The sequence below is a fragment of the Sabethes cyaneus genome, chromosome 3 (genome assembly GCF_943734655.1).
Source record: "Sabethes cyaneus chromosome 3, idSabCyanKW18_F2, whole genome shotgun sequence".
Lineage (NCBI taxonomy): Eukaryota > Metazoa > Arthropoda > Insecta > Diptera > Culicidae > Sabethes > Sabethes cyaneus.
Window position 1 is genome coordinate 96,111,553 of NC_071355.1, and position 21,197 is coordinate 96,132,749.

A 21,197-nucleotide genomic window follows, 5' to 3' on the forward strand; every position below is an offset into this window, starting at 1 on the left:
CACCCCCGTTGGGAAATCTAATCCAATTTCCGGAGGTTGCTTTCGCTGGATGACTTCAACAACGGTCGTTAAATTAATCGCAGGCTAGCAGACTTTCACGGTTTAAATTTTGCCTGACTGACCTGTTGCCCCATATACAAAGAACACGAAATATTTTTACGATAGTTTGTGGAGCTAAGGAGTTAGGATGATTTAGCAAGGGAACCATAACCGTAAAATGTATTTGTATCTTAATAATGTACCTTTGTAGTCAGTGAAAACTGGAAGTCGAGCAGGATGATAGTTTTTCACTTATTTTATTTTTATAATTCTGACAGCTTCCTATTTTGCCTCTGACTTGCAGACCTTATCCCAAAGCTAAATCATCAGTTCATCAGTTTTGAAATGCAATTAATCTTACTTTAATGATTCCAATGTAATACACTATAACTGGCTTTATGCATAGTACCAGCTATCTTACAAAATCTCTACCGGCTACGTGATGGTATGCTACTAGACAGTGGAAGCAGAATCGATTGAAGAAACATAGAATGCAATGTGTCGGGAAACTGCAATGTAAAAATCTGCACGAAAACATGCATCCGATATGGTGCAATTAGGTCACGTCTGGAATGCGAATTGTAATATAATTGTACTTCTCTTTATTATTCAACTAGCTGACCCGACAAACTTCGTATTGCCACAAATTAACCTGTGTTGTACATAAATCATGAATCTTGGATGATCTTTGTCACAATCTCGAGTTTTGCAAGTTTCTGAGGAGTTCAACCTTAGATGATTCAGTTACGTAACTATGAAAGCATCCCAGGTAATTAATAAGCATCACCAATGCTATTTAAATGTAGGCTAATAAGCATTAAAGTCGCCTCAAATGCTAATTAAATGCTATTTTGGAAAAATATACAGCTACTTTACTGATAACCTTCTTATAGTGCTGACAATGCTAATTTACAGCTAATTACCGACACGAAGAATTTGAATACAATTTTAGATGCCAATTTACAACACCTATGCAGTCAAAAACATAATATACAACAACGTGAAGTATAAAATGCCAGATACGCTGATTTGCTGCTTATGTTAATGCTTATTAGTTACCAGGAATGGGTAGTTTAATATACAAATTATACAGTAAAGTAGAAAACAACTCCCCTGTCCCCTCATTGCATAGCCAGAAAGCGGATAGTAATATTCGCCATGATTGTACAACATTTCGCCGAATATCATTTTGCGAAAAACGTAAAGTGGAATGTACCATTTCACGGAAAACTTTTTTGTGGAAAGTCCCATTTCGCGATCCTCTCCTTACTCGCTATCGCTCGTTCCAGGAAACCCAGGTAGACCTAGGAAAACAAATAAATCTAGACAGTAGTGATTTCTGCGGGGAGTTGCCTCCCCCCAGTGGGCGGCGCTTCCGACGACGGGTCACCGGCAACACTCGCGGCCGTCTCGTCCTGAATGATCTAGTGTTACTATAGATAGCTTTTGTGGTCTTGTTATTGTTATTGATGTTTTATGGAAGAGTCTCGAATTTCTAGAGTTCGATTAGTTTTTGAGTATGTTTATTTTTATAGTTTTATTTGTATGAGAGTCCATATCCCCCTACCACAGGGGTGAGAGGTCTCTAACTATCATAAAATAAATTCAAGACTCCAAAATCTCCCACATGCCAAATTTGGTTCCATCTGCTTGATTAGTTCTCAAGTTAGTTCGTCCCCCTCCAGAACAGGGGAGGGGTCTTAATTCATCATAGAAAAAATTTCTGCCCCCTAAAAGCCCCACATGCCAAATTTGGTTCCATTTGCTTGGTTAGTACTCAAATTATAAGGAAATTTGTATTTCATTTGTATAGGAGCCCCCTCTTAAAAGGGGAAGGGGTCGAAATTCACCATAGAAAAAAATCTTGCCTCCAAAACCGCTTACATGTCAAATTTGGTTTCATTTGCTTGATTAGTTCTTGAGTTATGAGGAAATTTGTTTTTCATTTGCATAGGAGCCCCCCCTCCTAAAGTAGGGAGGGGTCCTAATTCATCATAAAAAATATTTTTGCCTCCAAAAACCTCCGCTTGCCAAATTTGGTTCTATTTGCTTGATTAGTTTTCGAGTTAAGAGGAAATTTGTATTTCATTTGTACAGGAGCCCCCCTCTTAAAGTGGGGAGGGGTCCTAATTCATCATAGAAAAAATTCTTGCCTCAAAAAACACCCACATGCCAAATTTGGTTCCATTTGCTGGATTAGTTCTCGAGTTATGAGGAAAGTTGTATTTCATTTGTATGGGAGCTCCCCCTCTTAAAGTGGAGAGGGGTCCTAATTCACCATAGAAAATATTCTTGCCCTTGAAAACACCCACATGCCAAATTTTGTTCCATTTGCTTGATTAGTTCTCGAGTTATGAGGAAATTTGTATTTCGTTCGTATAGGAGCCCCCCCTCCTAAATTGGGGAGGGGTCCGAATTCATCATAGAAAAAATTTTTGTCTCCAAAAACACCCACACGCCAAATTTGGTTCCATTTGCTTGATTAGTTCTCGAGTTATAAGGAAATTTGTATTTCATTTGTCTAGGAGCCCCCCTCCTAAAGTGGGGAGGGGTCCCAATTCATCATAGAAAAAATTTTTGTCTCCAAAAACACCCACATGCCAAATTTGGTTCCATTTGCTTGATTAGTTCTCGAGTTATGAGGAAATTTGTATTTCATTTGTATGGAAGCCCCCCCCCCCCCCTCTTAAAGGGGAGAGGAGTCCTAATTCCCCTTCTAAAGAGGGGAGGGGTCCCAATTTACCATAGAATAATTTCTTGTCACCAAACACACCCACATGCCAAATTTTGTTCTATTTGCTTGATTTGTTCTCGAGTTATGCAGAAATTTGTGTTTTATTTGTATGGGAGCCCCTCCTATTAGTAGGGGGAGGGGTCTCTAACCATCACTAAAACCTTTCCTGGCCCCAAAAACCTCTACATGCAAATTTTCACGCCGATTGGTTCAGTAGTTTTTGATTCTATAAAGAACATCCCGACAGACAGACAGACAGAAATCCTTTTTTATATAGTAGATAAAGCATGTTAACTTTCAATTTTTCCACGCACTGTAAGCATGCCTTGCGAATTTGATCTGAGAAGAATAACTTTAAGATATATCTATACTGTACTGAATAATTTCGTAACTGAATGGCCTATGTTACGCTTTAATCAAAATTTGCTCTGGATTTTTAATCGGGCGTTGTTTGGCTACCAAGATATTGAAAGGCGTCTACCTGCTCAACTTGTTGTCCCGCTACTGTGGAGTTGGTGGAATTGTCAGTGTTCACTACCATTGACTTAGTTTTCGCTACATTGACTGTAAGACCTGCTGCCTGGGAGCTCCAGAGTGGTCGTCTAACTTGCTCTGCATATCGTTTCGGCGTTGTGCAGGCAAGCCAATGCCGTCGGCTAGGTCGAGATCATTTAGCTGCTCCATCGTAAGAGGATTCCAAGGCAAGCCTCGATTTCGTCTACTGTCAATTGCTCCAGCCTCCAACTAATATCTCATTCATAACGATAAGAAACAGAAGCGGTGATGAAATGCAGCCCTGTCTCACGCCAGCAGTAACCCTTATGGGCGCGATTGCACCCCAGTTACCGCTGTTAAAGGCGTTTTTGACATCGATTGTGACTATGGCACAATATCTGTCGCCTCGCCTTTTCCGTTTCATAGGCTTCTCGGCCCTCTCCACCATGGACTTTATGGCGTCTACAGTGGACTTCCTCGTACGGAAGCCAAACTGCGTGCTTGCCAGTCCGACATCACTTTCCACCACAGGCGTCAGCCTGTTTAGGATTACCCGTTCTAGCAATTTACCTACCAATTGTGCACCTGCTACCGTATTCGACAGCCTAAGCATTGAAGTCTCCTCCAATGACAACGGGCTTGCGGCCCGTGAGTTCGTCGGTGAGCACGTCTAGCATCCGGTCTGAAATCATTCTACGTCACCCCTTTTCACGTCGAACAATCGGAGAATGATGTCATCGGGTACCTACGGGAAGCTATCAACATCGAGAATTCTACGGTGAAATGTATAAAGCTTGTACCAAAAGGCAAGCAACTCAACGAGCTGTCATTCGTATCCTTCAAAGTGTCAGTGTCGGCTGATCTGGAAGCTTCCGTAGGAGATTGTTTTTACTGGCCGGAAGGGGTAGTAGTCCGTCCTTTTCAACCAAAAAACGACAGCTCTGCGGTCTTCATTCGCCCCCAGATGTAACATTAGCAACTTATCAGCAAACTCTGCATTACAACCAAGCAGCAGCACGTCAAGGCGCCGTCACCAGCTCTCAGGTTCATGAAAACAACTCTAGTTTAAGCAATGGCCTTACACTCTACTATCAGAATTTAGGCGGTATCAACATGAGTATTACAGATTATGCGCTTGCTGTTTCCGATGCCTCATATGATATGTTAATTTTCACTGAAACTTGGCTCAACAGCAACACGCTTTCCAAACAGATTTTGGGTGAACAATATACAGTTTTTCGCCAAGATCGCACTGCTGATAATAGCAATAAAAAATCTGGCGGCGGTGTCCTCTTGGCCGTTCGCTCGCAATACAAATCTCGGTCACTCTCGCCCCCTGGTTGCTCAGGCGTTGAGCAACAATGGATCACAGTAGGAATGAATATATATTCACTATACATCTGCGCACTATACATCCCGCCAAATCGCGTGAATGATTCTACCCTCATTGATCAGCATCTCAGTTCGCTCTCATGGATAACTTCGCGGATGGGAACCAAAGACAAAATCATAGTATTGGGCGACTTCAATTTTAGTGGCATTAGCTGGACGTTTGCTGATGACCATCATGCTCTATATCCTGATCCCTCTCATTCATCAATAAACTCCTGCGCAACTCAGCTCTTGGACGGGTATAGCACAGCTGGACTGGTCCAGACAAATGGTGTTTTCAATGAAAATGGACGTATATTGGATCTGTGTTTCGTTAGTACAGAATTCGGCAGTGACAGGATTTCGGTTTACCATGCACCCAGCACTCTTGTCAAGATAACTCGTCACCATCCAGCGCTTCACGTATTTCTCTGCAATGGTATTCCTTGCTCATTCGATGAACCTAACGAACCTCTTTCGTATGATTTTCGCAAGACCGATTTTATAAAAATGAACCAATTTTTGTTAGACGTGAACTGGTGCTCAATACTAGAGAATATGGATACTAACTTAGCGGTCCAAAATTTCACAAACGTTCTTCTATATGCTATCGATCAGTTTACTCCAAAGAGACTTTTCTGCAATCCCTCACGTCCCCCATGGTCTACCTGCACTTTAAAAAGTTATAAATCTGCTAAACGGATGGCTCTAAGGAGATTCTCGAAACATGGTACTTATCAATTCAAATGTCGTTATATTTCCCTCAACACTCGTTATAAACGACTGAACAAGAAACTGTTCCACTCGTATCAAAACCGTATGCAACAATGTCTACGTAGTAACCCCAAAAAGTTCTGGCATTATGTTAACGAGCAAAGAAATGAATCAGGTTTACCCACTACCATGATGCTTGGTGATGCGGAAGCGTCCACTGCTTCGGACATATGCGAATTATTTCGTACTCAGTTTAGCGCAGTTTTCTCTCATGAGACACTTAGCAGTCAGCAAGTTTCTCGTGCCATCTCAAATGTTCCAGACAAGGCAGCTATTGGATCCTACCCTGCCATCTCAACCCAGATTATCCTGAATGCTTGCTCTACCTTGAAGAGCTCATCGAACCCTGGCCCCGACGGCATTCCATCAATTATTTTAAAAAAATGTTGCTCTACTTTATGCAGCCCGTTGGCAAAAATTTTCAATACGTCCATGTTTTCGGGTGTTTTCCCTACCATCTGGAAGTCGTCGTACGTATTTCCGATTCACAAAAAAGGTTCAAAGCAGAACGTAGCCAATTACCGAGGGATTGCTTCGCTTTGTGCAGGTGGGAAGCTTTTCGAGCTTATAGTTCTCGAGTTCCTATCGTTTAATTTTTCCGGCTACATCGATAATACTCAACACGGTTTTATGCCCAAGCGATCAACCTGTACCAATTTGGTGTCTTACACATCCTTTATAGCCCACTCGTTGCAAAAACATCTTCAAGTTGACGCAGTCTACACCGATTTTTCAGCAGCTTTTGATAAAATAAATCATCAGATTGCAGTCGCCAAACTTCAGCAACTGGGAGTAAGCGGTAATATGCTTTGTTGGTTTAAGTCTTACCTCACTGAACGTTTCATGTCTGTCAAAGTAGGTAGCATCATCTCTTCGCCATTCCCCGTCACGTCTGGTGTGCCCCAAGGCAGTCATCTAGGCCCGTATATATTCCTCCTCTACTTGAACGATATCAATTTTGCTTTGAAATGCATGAAATCATCGTATGCCGATGATTTTAAACTCTTTGCCGTTATCAGAAATAACACAGACACTGATTTTCTGCAAGCGCAGCTGGATAATTTCGCCGACTGGTGCACAACGAATAGAATGGTACTGAATGCCTCTAAGTGTTCGTGCATTTCTTTTATACGCAAGAAATCAATTGTGTGCTATGATTACAAAGTCTCTGGAACATCCTTGAAAAGGGAAACATGTGTAAAAGACTTGGGAATTCTGCTCGATTCAAAATTATCTTTTAAAGAACATGTGGCCTATATTTCTACCAAAGCCTCGAAGAATCTAGGCTTTTTATTTAGATTTACTAAGAGCTTTAACAATATTCAATGTTTAAAAACACTATATTGTTCCTTAGTGCGGTCAATAGTAGAATACGCTGCAGTTGTATGGGCACCGTACTACCATAACAGCATCCAACGGATCGAGTCTATCCAGCGAAAATTTGTTCGATACGCCTTACGCCTTCTCCCTTGGAACGACCCTTCAAATCTTCCTAGTTATGAACACCGCTGTAATCTGATCGGGCTTGACTCTTTAGCTATACGACGAGATATTGCTAGGGCTCTGTTCATCTCTGATATTCTAAACTCTCAAATTGACAGCCCAGATATACTCCAACAACTAAACATCAATACCCGTCGGCGATCCCTACGATCTCACCCCTTTCTCAATCTTCCTGCTTCACGCACCAATTATGGCCAAAACGAGCCTCTCTCGAGTATGTCTCGCGTCTTCAACCGTTGTTTTAATGTGTTTGATTTCCATTTGTCCCGTTCTGTCCTTAAAAATAATTTTCTGCATGCTTTGAAGTAAATCACGTGCAAAATGTATAGTGTTAGTCATCAACTTATAGATAATAAGGAACTTTGTGTTATAATTTAAGTCCTCATTATGTAACTGCTTATAATTGTATCATTTGGTGTAAACTGTTGGTGCAAAAATGAAGGTTTTGTGCCTACGGAAGAAGGAGCGTCGAACAAAGTTCCACTTCCGCGGGCTTTTCCCTTCTTGAAAAGAATGAAAAAAGAATGAAATAAACTGCTCCGGCGACCACCTAGGTGGAGCGTAGCAGCTACAGATGCAGACGCCATTGACCACAACAATCACGAACCCTTCTTGGTTGAACGAGACCACCTCCTGGATCGGGTATCTACCCATCACGGCAATTGTTGCCATCCGACCCTTGTCGATTACACAGTTTGCGCCGCCCCGGGGGACCCGGTAGGGATCCGCGATAATGGCAATATCGCACCCCGTTTCGGCTGCCGTTTGCCAAAGCAACTCCTGTGCCGTTTCACAGTGGTTTAGATTAATCTGTATAACCTGCACCATTACCGTGGCAAAGCCCTCCTATAAGCCGCACACAGTGGGCCACCTGTGTGGACCGATCGGGGGCCTTACACTTGCCTGCCCGATGGCCAAAGCCCATACACCTGAAACAGCGTTCGATACGCCGTTTCGACGCAAGTGTACAGACTGACCAGCCCACCCTAATTTTGCCAGACGCCAACATTTTGTTGGCGATTGCCTCTGGTACGTTTAAGGTTGCGGTTTGCATATCTCCATATGCCTTCCGCAACTGGATGTCTGCGGGTGCCACATCAACATTAAGCTGATCCCGCAGAGCATCCTTCAGGTCAACTGCCGTCGTAATCTCGTCGACGTTTTTACACTCGACAAGAACACGCTGCGACACCGCCTTAACCTGACCCGCTTCGCCCAGGGACTGCTCAACCAGTTGCCTGTAATTCGAGCTCTGGACCGTTGGGTCCTTTTTGAGCTCGAAGAGCATATCCCCGGCCTGGATTCGGCGGGTCTTCACTACGTTAGCCCCAAGCTCCTGCAACTTGGGGTCCACCCGAACCTTACGCAGTAGGTCGGCATACGACAGCTTACCTGTCAGCTTCACTACTAAGGCGTCGCCCTTATGGACGCGCCTTGGCTTTGGCTTTGCAGCCGCAGCCTCGCTCGGTTTCGGCCTCGGCGGTTTACGCCTAACCACCCGCCATTCCTCTTCCCCGGTCCCGTGCCAGGGTTCGCTGCCTCTTGGCCACCAACGTTGGTCCATGGTCGGGCGTAGCCGCCTTGCGCTTGGTAAGCGGCGTACGCGCCTGACTAGGCATGGCCACAGCCTTAGCGGCTATGACCCGAGCTTCGGCGATTCGCATCGCTGCAGAAGCTCTTGCTTCTCCACCTCGGCAGCTATGACGGTAGAGCGGAAGTTCACCGCCAGCTTTTTAATGTCGAGGTGGATATTTGACCTAGAGTTGATGAACGAGTACAACTCGTCCACCAACCAGCCAGTAGCAAGCTGGAGGAAGCCCAACTCCCGCCTCAAGAGGAAGCACCCCGTCATCCGTTGACATTTTCCTACCGCTGTCGCCCGCCCTCTTGGCTGAGCTAGCAGCGGTAGCCACCGGCGTTCTAACTGGGGTGTTAGACTTTTTGGTGGAGTCAACTTTCTTTTCGGTATAGCCCCCGTTTTAGGGGGGCTTCCCTGTTTGGGCTGTGCCCCCGACTTCGGCGGGCTTCCCTTCTTGGATTGCGCCCCCGGTAACGGCGGGCTACCTGTCTTTGCCGGCGGTGATCTCGCCAGCTTACTACTTTTGGCAAAGATATCACCTTTGCCTCCAGTAGCACCCGCATTCGTATCCTCGGTACAAATTTTTAAAAATTTATCCATACTTATGGGTCCTAACTCTAGGCCGCTATCTTCACACGTAATTGTGTAGTCGCCTTAACGATCCCATGGTGATCTATGCAAGCAGTGAGGCCATTGCTAGGGACACTCTCCCCTACCCTTCGTGGGGGTAGGGATGTCAGCATCCGATCAGCGTTAGTCAGGAATGTATCATCTGATCCTACACCACCGCACTTTGACGTGAGTGACGAGCTTTGAACGTACCTAGAGACCAGCCACGGTTTTAACGGGACGGAAGGCAGCTGTACCATAAGCCTACTCGCCGTTTCGGGAAGGTACCACACTTCCTTACCTAAGGTAGTAGAATAGCACAGCCACCGAATCCGAATGCAAACGTTTTTTCCCGCCCGTCCAGTACACCATAATTAGGATCTTCCTGGAACCGATCCTAATGTGCCCACGGCACTCCTGATCCGGTTTTTTCGTTTAAAGTCCTGAGCTCGAACAGGCACTACGGCGTTCGCAGCTGGCTTATAGGAGTTGAGCCCCGCTCGCCTCTTTACACCATTGCGCTACGCTACCCGCAAGCACAACGTGCCCCCCTTTCCCTGTTAGCACGCAACTGAGGGTGTAACCAAAGACTGGTATTTGTCGACCCTAGGCCCAGTTGCGTCCCGGCCGGCACCGCGTGGAGGTAGGGATAAGAGTTCCCGCTCCCATCCTTTCATCCTTTCCTTCTACGGATTCGCGCAAAGTCGAATGCGACTTTGTTCGGCACTTCGGCCTTAACCGGCCTCGGCCTATAGCCTAGTTCTAGTGAAAGAACAGGGGGTTTTGACATTCTTTCAATAAAAAATAATAGATTACTTACAGTCTTGAGAAAATAGTTATAACATATGACAATTGTATGTCGGCAAAGTATTTTTATTGGCAAAAGATAGATTTTATAGGCTGAATTTAGAAACCTGCTGAAAATACTCTCCCGTACCCTACATATCGGCCCAATAGCCTTTCGGTGTGCTGGAGGCCGACCGAATAAAACCCTACATATCATTGTTTCATTCAAACTTTAAAAAAATTAAACGACGAAACGCTAACAACGTTCAGGAGCCGCCCGGGGAAAATTGTTTCTAGCCAGACTGCGCCATAGCATGGTAGTCGTAGACTTGGATAATATTTTTACCAAAATACCGACTCGCTAATGCGGTAGACGGGTAATATATGACGGCATATTGCACAAGATGATAAAAATTCTTAAATAATTGTCAATTCCATTTTTAACGGAATTTTATCACTCGGTCGTGTGTTCAGTTCACTATGCACTCTAAAAGATTTTCTACCTTTGTGAAAGTTGCACGAAAATTTTCATTCAAAAATTGAGAGCAGCTCAGAATATCCTCCAAGGTAATTTCGAATCGCATTCTCTTATTTCCCTCCGGATGTGAGTGACTCACTATTGACGGTAATTTCCGTTTTTTCCATGTGTTCAATAATGAAAATAACAACCAGGGACAAACATAATCTTCCATAATACACATATTTATTGCAATTTGATTTCCGTATCAAATGTTTCCTATCATGTTTATCGTGAGATCACTGGCGAACAAAAAGCAAATGTACATGTACACAGTATTAGTAGTTACCATGATTTTCCGAATAAGAACTTCACAATGATATTCACGGTCTCGAGTCGCGTTCACCGAAAATTTAAAGAGAGCTCAGAATATTAACCTACGCGACCGAAAGCAATTCCAGAAACAAATTCTGCGAAATCATTTAGACTTTTTTCAATCCAAAAGTTTTCCCAAGATATATTAATGGAGAGGAACAATTGTTTCTCATTCATGGTAAATTGTATTAAATCTTTAAAGTTTGAACAGGATGATCCAATAATGCATTCGTATCATCAAACAATAAAATAACGGTATAATTCAGACTTAAAAACAGTTCGACAAAGTATCTACTCAATTTCAACAACAAAATAAGACAATCTACAACTCAACGCAACAATTGGAGAGTATAACGAAATCAACAGTTTTCGACAAACAAAGAAATAAAACCCAATTCAACTTGTTTTGATATCACATATTAGCGGTAGCGGTACCCCCCCGGTTAGCCGTTTATATGTGTCAGCAAGGAAGGAAAAATAAACCTGATTTAATCCACCTAGTGGTGAAAGGAACCTTTGTTATACGGTCTTACTTGCTATTTGAGATAGAGTAAGTAAGTTGTAAGAAGAAATATTATTCTTTAACATATACATTGCGTAGTAAAGGTCTAGACCTTTACTTTACTTTTACTTGAACTTACCCACATTAGTAATAACTTACTCGGCAATTTCATGAGAAAAATAACTATCAAAATTTGTAAGTGCTTCTATTTTGTTCAAATTTTGTAAGCTTATTCAATTTCCAAAATTTTTATGTAAACCAACGCACAATGCAACGTTAACTAATAGATGAATTATGTTCCGAAGACGCACAGTGCGTTGAACGTATGCGACTGCGGGACAAAACTCAAAACTGCTAGTTTTAGACATTTTATCACGCTAGTGTAATGAAAAAAGTAGTTTGTGATAATCGAAGCTAGTATTTGCTTAAATGTCTCAAAATATTTACATAATGGCCAAAATGTCCCAAACGCCAAATTTTTACGCAAGCATTCCAAAAGTTTTTCATCATTATATGGGTTGCCGTCGGCTAAATAACTACTAAAGTTGTTTGTGAAAGCGGCATTTGTACTAGAAATACTTCGGTAAATTCAGTAATGCCATCTAGTGTTAGATTAAGCAGCACTCGAAGATCAACCTTGGCTGCAATTTCGGTAATCGAAAAGTTTTTCTTCAGTGCATGAAAGCTTGGAAAGCTATGTTTATGGAAGACGTTTAAGCATTTTTAAGCAAAATATACTTTCGTACTAACAAATCTATATCTGTGAACAGAGCTACTGTTTAAGTAATACTTAAGCCTTTTTTACCATTCTCAGCCGTAACGGAAAAGTAAATAATAATTTTCCGTGGCATAATTTGAGACAAAGTCTGCAGCTCGACGTTCTGTTTTTGTTGGGCCATTTTTGAAAACCTTTTAATTAGATCCACGAAACGAATTTCCAGTAGGAAAACCGTTATCATTGATTATTCGTCATTATTATCAACCCGAGAAACGGGAAAAAACGGCAGCAGGTATTAAGTTTATTAATTTTTTTAAAGAAATATTTACTCGCTATATGAAATAAATTTGCTTTGAGTTTTGAACAGTAATAGCACAAAGCTTCATAAACAGTGGTTTCTTTTAACAGGGAAACATATTATAGTAGAATCAATGGAAATCTGACGGTTTAGCAGTGCTTGACGTTGATCTTCAAATATTGAAATATCTTGCAGAGTTGCAGGTAGTTGCAGCTAAAACCTGTTCGATCTTGTAGAGGACACTTTGAACAATTATTCTGTGTATATTTTAGCTTGGAAGTCGGTGGAACATTTTTTAAATCAGTAATCAAAGTTGGAGTTCTGTAATTTGGAAGGACAATATCTATGACGTTTCTATGGGGCGATTTTTTAGGAGTGAGGTCAAAATGAATTCCTTCTATAACCAAAATTTATTCTACTAACCTTGATTGTTATTCTCCATTTTAAAGATTTTGATTACACAAACTATGAAACTTTTACGAACGTGATGAATAACCTTCAAAAATGAAAGCAAAATTTGTAAGTAAAATCTACTCTGCCACTTGACAGTTTGAACGCTTTTAATAGTAGTTGTAGCGCTTTCCCAAGCAAACTAATACTTGTTTATATAGCAGAAGGCGTCTATAAACAATTCTAAATACTCAGTATACCCGATTTAAAAAAAGTGAAAAACGATTTTTGTCTATGGCTCAACGCACTGTGAGACGTGTCGATTTCTATCTCAAATAGCAAGTAAGACCGTATAACAAAGGTTCCTTTCACCACTAGGTGGATTAAATCAGGTTTTTTTTGGTTTACGGCTATTGTCTCGCGCGAGCAACCGTGTTACAAGAGTTGGCGCGAGTGTTCAAGGGTTAATATCTTTTGACCTGCAAAACCAATTCTTCTGAAATTTTGCATATATATTTGCAGCAATAAAACCTCTAATTTGATGCCAAACTAATTTAAACTAATTTAAAGCAAAGGTTTTTGAACTATGCATAATTTCCTGTAATGCCGTTCTATTCGATTCACTTCAATAAAGTTTTCTTGAAAAAATTTCATCAATTTTTTATTAACCTTCGGTTACTCACGCTGTTGTATTCTGAACAACATGTGTAGGTTTTTGAATGCCATATTTACCAATCGTTGTTTAACTAACGTATATTCTTCAATAAACTTGTTATGAGCAAAATGTCAGAATTATTCAATGCAATAATACTTTAAATTGTTAGGAAAATAGATCAGCATAAACCGACAGCACAGAAACGAAGCAAGCAGCATGTGAGGTGTACCGCTATTGGCCCCAACTGGATTTTTATCACGTTATTTCATATGAAAAAATGGTGTCTGTATATAGCAAAACTAGCAGCAAATGTAAAATGTTTAAAATGTATCCGTCAGTTGGTAGTCGAGTGATTCGGGGTCAAAATCAGGGTATTTTTATAATCAAAGTTCAACAGTTCCTAAACAAGCAAACATAGAGGTATACTATTTTCAGCAAAGTTGTGTATTTTTACTATTTGTATAACTTTGTAATACATGAAAAAGTCGACAATACGACAATTACAAAAAGAGCTTAACTAGAAAAACTGATTTTACAAATTCAGAAACAATAAATAAGATTTCACTGTCTTCGCTGCAGAGATAGAAGGTTACAGTCTTCAGCAAAATTTCTTGAAATAATATGCTCTCAAACTTTGCAGAACACATCAATGTATTATATTGAAACTGAAGAAAAATAATTTTTTTATTTCACTTTTAGGGGGATTAATCAAAATTTAAATTCTACCAAATGATAGAGCATTCAATTTCAAGAAACTCTTTCAAAGGTTCGATAAACCTAAAACCAAGTTTTCCAAGTCAAAACTCTAGTGCGCACGTTTTCTTTGGTTTTGGGCTATTGTGCGCGCGAGTAACTGTGTTGCAAAAGTTGGCGCGAGCGTTCGAGGATTAATATCTTTTTACCGGTAAAATCAATTCTTATGAAATTTTGCATATATATTCGTAGTGTCAAAACCTGTCGTTTGATATTAAAATAATTGAAATTAGGTAAATTATCTTGGTTAAAATCATTATAAATTATTGTTAATTTTGGTGTGGTATATACGATTGCTCATAACTTTCAAATTGAACGACCAATCAAAAAACCATTCAATAGTAATCTATCCGGCTATATTACCCTTCAAATGAAACTAATAACGCATAAATCGGTTTGGCCATCTCTGAGAAACAGGCGATCATTTGGACCTTGTCAAAACTGTTTTTTAAGCGTAACTTTTAAACTGCATATTTGTTTTTGATGAAACTTGGTAGAAAGTTTAGCGATAGCAAGAGCATTCATTTGGTACTAAGATCATTCAAATTGGTTGTGTAGTTCCGGAAAAAACCGTGTCACGTTGTTTTCACATTTTTGCCTATAACTTTTAAACGAAACGTCGTACCACGAAACAACTGAATTGGTGATATACTAAGCATAAATACCTTTCAAACAAAAGTAATAGCGGATGAATCGGTTCAGCCATCTCCGAGAAACAGGCGATAGAAAATGAGCTGCACACACATACATACACACACACACACACACACACACACACACACACACACACACACACACACACACACACACACACACACACACACACACACACACACACACACACACACACACACACACACACACACACACACACACACACACACACACACACACACACACACACACATACAGACATTGCTCAATTCGTCGAACCCTATCGAATAGTATAAGAAACTTGGCCCTCCGGGCCTTGGTTCTATTTCACGTTTTTCGACCAATTTCTAAACCTTTGTTATATAGTATAACAAAGGTAAAACGTTCAGACTGGATCCATTTCACCGCCACTATTCTAATGGGAAAAGTTCTCGAAAAGTCATCACTATAATGGTGAATTTTCCGCTGTAATTGTTCCCCTATGAAATAAAAATTGTCATGTTGTAAGTCTCAATGAAAGTTCTCGAACAGATTCTTGAGCAAAGTGGAAGAAAATTATACCCTTCTAGCTGTTCGCAAAAGAAAGCATATGCCCGTGTAGAATAACAAGATTTGTGGCGTAATTCATAATTCATCAAATCGGTGGAAAGTTACGCTCGAGAAAACGAGCATCAGGGAAAACCGCGTCTTAACACAAAACGCGCCTGGCGGCTCCAACGATCTTTACGACCACTTTTACTGTTGTGATGAATTTATCAAGGAAGTGAGAACAAATAGAATCGCCATTATGCGGAGTATACATACAAAATGAGCCTTTCGGTGGAAAGCCTCAGCACTTGACATGATGAAATATGAGTGCGGTAAATTGAACTGATTTCGAGTGTGAAATAAAATTTACACCCTAACAGGTTGGTGTCGGAACGGCAGTAAACATTCGCGACATATGTCAATATGTGAACACAGCATTGTGACTTATTCATTACCAGTTTCTGGAGAGCTTGTAACAGCGGCAGAAACAACAGAGCATTTTTATGGTGGAACTACGTGTTGCGGCGAATGTAACATCTGCATTAAACGTAGAACGTTGCCAACCTGCCAAATTATTAATGAGTTCAAATGTAAGGGATTCTGGCTTGCGTCACCGATCAGGGTAAAAAAGGTTATCCCTGATTGGCACGCAGGGTACTGGAAGTCTTCGCTTTGGAACTAGCTCAATTTCTATGAATGTAAGTTTAACGACGAAAGGAAGATCACTTTATATAATTGACCTGAAACTACTGGTGTTAAAACTTAAACTATAGTACAGGCAGTACACAATCATTGGTCACACACAATTGTGGTTGTGGATCATTTTGACTTTATTTGACAGCTAATTTCCGTTTAAATATTACCAACTGATTTATTAAATTATTAGTGCTACTTGGGAGTAATCATTTTATCAATGAATAAGTATAATATGTGAACATAAATCGGTAGTTAAAGTTAAAATGATCCACAATTGTGTGTGACCCATGATTGTGTACTGACTGTATACAGTTTTTATTCTCAGTGATGGCAGTTCGCAATATTATTGTGCAAATCCTGTACTTAGCTTATGCATACATTTTACACAAAGAACTCCTAACATCCATTTTCCATATAACAACAATAGAATGTCCCGTTTTAGTTCATAATGGGATGAATCTTTTGTCGCCTTATTGTTCTATGCGCTTTTCCATTTCCGGTTGCTGAAGGTTACGTCGTATTGCAGAAAAATAGTAACGCATCTTCTCGTAGATGCCACAGAGAAGTTGAGATAGAAACTACTCAGAACCATTTTAATGTGTGCGTAAACTAAGATTCTGAGAAATTGAACGGTATGTAGACCAAATCCCTGTGTAGGTAGTTATAAGCCATAAATAAGTAGCAGAACAAAAATAGACGTAAGTTCCTATGTTATTTCTACCTTTGTTGGGTTGTTTCAGCCTCATGAATGAATTTTATTGCTACATAATGCGGATTTGTCTATTTATATGCTATTGCTGACGGTAAGTGACATAGCTGGTACTAAATTGCGACAAATTTTGACGTAGGACTACGTCTTACGGCAAGGTTTGGGATAGGGTGTCATTCCAAAAAATCGAAAAATCCGAGCGTCACGAAAAATGATAGATTTTGAGCGCTAATGACTTAGCGGTTTCCAGATCGATTTCAAATATTTTTACGCCAACCGATCGGAAAATCTTCTACGCATCCACATTAATGATGAAACCTATTGATTTCAAAGTACGTAGTATTGAAAAATTGAAAATAATGAACTATTGTCCGACTGGAAATCTTCGCTTCGTGATTGGTTGATGATTCTTTGCAGCGTTCTAAACCTATACCAATTTGATATCTGTGCTTGGGAAGTAAGCCAAAACAAGTGACTAAAGTTTCCTCCTGCCAACAAATTTCTTACGAACGCGATTAAACCTAATCCAATTTGATGTTTGATGTTAGGAAAGTCTGCCAGATTACAAAAGTCCTTTGTCTCAACAGTTCGCAAATTCCTTACGGCAAGACGATTAACGACAAGGTCGTCAGAGTATATTTATGGCAGTCAGTATGGCACCGAATATCACCCTTCCTTTCCCTTCTTCTGTGTACCAACATATCCCATAGACTCGGGAAACCATCACAAGAAAAACAAAATTAATTCCTAAAAATAAAAAATAAGAAAACTTATCCAATTTAATTCTACTATGTGTATTTTATTCAATTTTATTCATGTGACGAATAGAACGGCCGAAAAAAATTAATGAAAAATCGACGATGAAAAAGTGAATATATGGTGATGAATTTTAATTGGGAAGAAATGTCAATATTTAGTGTAATTTATGCCGCAAATAGTAATACAACTTATAGAATCCAATGTAACATTGGATCATCACTCGCGAAACTTAACTTGAGGCACAGAAAACTTTAATTTACCACCAGAACAGTTATTTAGTAAGATATAATGATTTTGCCGAAACTGTTCACTTGAATTGATAGGAAAAGCTTGACTTCGTTTCGATTGCAATTCCGAATCCGCGACCGTCGTTGTTGTACGTTGCCAAAGAAACGAACGTTTATATGGAGTGATGCCAACATAAACTTTTAAGCATGAAATTGACTAATTATTTTCGCTATTAAATTAAAGGTCATAGAGTGTCGATAATATACTTTTGAAATTCTCTGATAATAAAATTAACCGTAAACAACATTTTATGTGATATAGGATTACTGTCGGATTTAGTTCAACAGCAAAAATAGATCCGCGATTCTATGTTTCATAATTGTTCACAACAGATTGTTACCTACTACTAGCAACTTTGTTCTCAACAAAACGATAGTGGCAACAAGTACTGAAATCAGTGAAAAATCAACTGGACTCTGACGACCTTCACCTTAAACCTAGGCGAATTTGATATCTGTGTTGGAAAAATGCGCTACAACTATATAGTCAATAGTCAAAGAAAGGAATATCATCTTTGATTCGAAAACTGGTTACAACTCAGTGCATTTTTGACTGCAATCTAGTGGTAACAGGAACGCTTTTTACACGGGAAAAAATTTACCACTTTCAATAGACCTGTCAAATACTCTGGTATAAATTAACGATGTGGAAAACAACAGATGCACCCTTATAAAGCGAATGGTCTTTTATTTGACAATTTTTGTATTGTGATTATTTTCTAAAATTTTTCATCATACTCCCCTAACAGTTGCGCAAGCAACGTAAGGGTAAGCGGGGCAAGACCGCCCACTTAAGCAAAACCACCTGTGTAAAAAAAAGTTGTAGCTCAATTTCTAATTTATCTGCTTTAAATGAACAATTGATCTGTTACCTACATGTAAAAAATAAAAACATAAATATCTGTAATGATTTTCTATTTTTTATTGCGATTTGAAAACACGTCCAAAAAAAAGAGTATTTTTTCCATGCGGGGTGAAACACGCCCACTAACGGGGTAAAACCGCCATAGCGTATAACTTTAACAATATTCAACCGATTTGAACGTAACTGGTGGCATTGGATTTGTGAATTTATCTAATTTAAACAAATTAAATCAGTTTGACATAAAACAATACATGGTTCCCCGAGATTCGCAATTTCGAAAGAGTGTCCGGCAACCACTCGTATTGGAAGAATATCAGTAATATTGGTACCAACAGTCTTGAAATTGATACCGTGTAGTTTCCTTAGACAACAAGATGGATCGAGTTAGGTATCCTGGAGTCTTTAAGGACTAGAGAGGATCTAAGATAAAATATAAGAATATGAGTATTAAAGTTCCTGCAATTGATCCGGTAAGTCATTTTTTCACATTCCAAATTGTTCTGATTGATAAACCAGATACATATTATTTTTGCATTGCTACGAAAATTTGCTATATTTTCATTAAAAAAATGTTTATTCCATGATATTTGTTCCAAGAGGGAGGAATTATTGAAAAAAGCTATATCCGAGAAAACAAAGAAATGTCCATAGCGCCCGCAGGGAAAATTGGCGAATTAGATTTTTTCAAATAGTCTACCAGCTACAAGTTAAGCACATTTACATTATTTTATGTAAATCTGATATTCTTCGGTCCAAACTATGCAATTATTTTAAAAATCTCCTTATCGCACTAGCATTATGAACGACGGTCTAGCGCCGTTCGTTGTGGGCGGTTTACCCCCCAAATGACCGATTTACACATTTCACTACTTATTTCAACAAAACTGCATGAACAGTTATCTAATTTAGGTACTGTCGGATGAAGACAGGATCAGAGATGCGATATGGGTTGGATTTACTAAAAGTTTTAACGTTTTGAATAAAATAAACCCTAAGTTCTGTGGGAACAAAGTTATAAAAAACGAAACGATTATAACGAAAAATCTGTTTTCATTTATTTCTCTGATAGTTTATACGATATTGCTGTACAAGGCATTGTAAAATATTGCGTACGTATTCAGTAACATGACTGTCATCAACATTTAACACCAATTTGTGCAAGGCCCTGTAAAACCATGGTAGGCGGCTTTACCCCGGCGGGCGTTGTTACCCCGTTTACCCTTATATCTTTTGCACTCACCCGAAATATCGGTAGAGACTGTCAACGCAAAAATGATGACAAAAGCAACAATATTTTGCTCATAACAATAATGTGTGTTTGTATATAAAGGTCTAAAACTATGTATGCAAGGGTGTATATGTAAAGGCCAACTGCTTAAATGACTTTAGAAGAAATCTTTTTAATCTGGAGGATTTTTCCAGACTAACGGTAGAAAAAACCTAAAGTAACCAGTTGCCTTGTGATCAATTTAATCAAAATTTAGAACAATTCGATAGCTCACAGATGAACAGTATAAGATATACCACAGGCTGGATAGCATCAACCATCACGCACAAAGAGTGTGTGGAAATTTTGCGCGGTGATGCCAGATCGTCGGAGTCGAACAACAAATTGGCGAAGTATAAGGGTGTTGAACATCATTCTGTTAGTAAGCAGCTGAAAAAATTTATTTCAACCATCGTAACGGTATTTGAAAAAAACTTCGACCAGCTGCTTTGAGAAAGCCCCATCGGTACTAAAAAGCGTATACGAGAGCTGTTAGAAGGTAAAGAAACGTTCATCTGTAGCAGTTGCATTGCATCTATCCTAGATAGATACTTGAACATGTTCATGAAAGCTAAGATGAAACGCCTAAACGAAATTTTTAAGAGTAAGAAAATAGATTGTAAGAAGAGAACAAAATCCGCTGAACATAACAAATCTGCTTATTAAATATTATTTCAATCCAATCATTTTGTTTTTTTGGTATGGATATTATATATACTGAGATGCCCTTTTAGATTTCATCTGCATAACAATGTTCTGCCAACAAACTCGGTTCATGACTTTCTGTCCAATTTCTCGAATGTCCCACACTTTCCAGGTCTTGCTCCACTTGGTCTAACCATTGCCTAATTGATATGACACATAGAAGAAAATCTTTTGAAAACCACCGTCCTACATGTTTTGATTGTATACTAGCACCCTCTTTTATGCATGTTTCGGGTTTTATGAGAGGTGGGTGTGGCTGTCAAACTGCATACATTGTCCATATCCCACTCATTGGTCTTGGTACCTTCGGCACTGGGACCTAATCGACCAAACCTCATGATTTTAGTCATAACCTTGAAATGCGGTCAGGCATATATTAATATTTCTTGAAAGGATGGTTCAGTCAGACTGAACCAAGTGACAAAACTCTGATTTCGAGAAAAACGCGTTCAAAGTTTGCTGTTCTGTATGGGTTATAGCTATCAATCGTTCGAAATCATCTCTTAACTCTTGCTGTTTGCAATATTTATGTAGTCTGATTAGAGTAAAATGTAGTTTACAAAATTCTTGGTCGTTTGCTGTCATTAGCTCACTTTTTTAAAATTTGCGTCTTGGTCCGGTCTGATTTAACACCGACCAATTGATGAAGGGACGGTAAGGGACGGCGACACTATGCAGGCCTACTATAT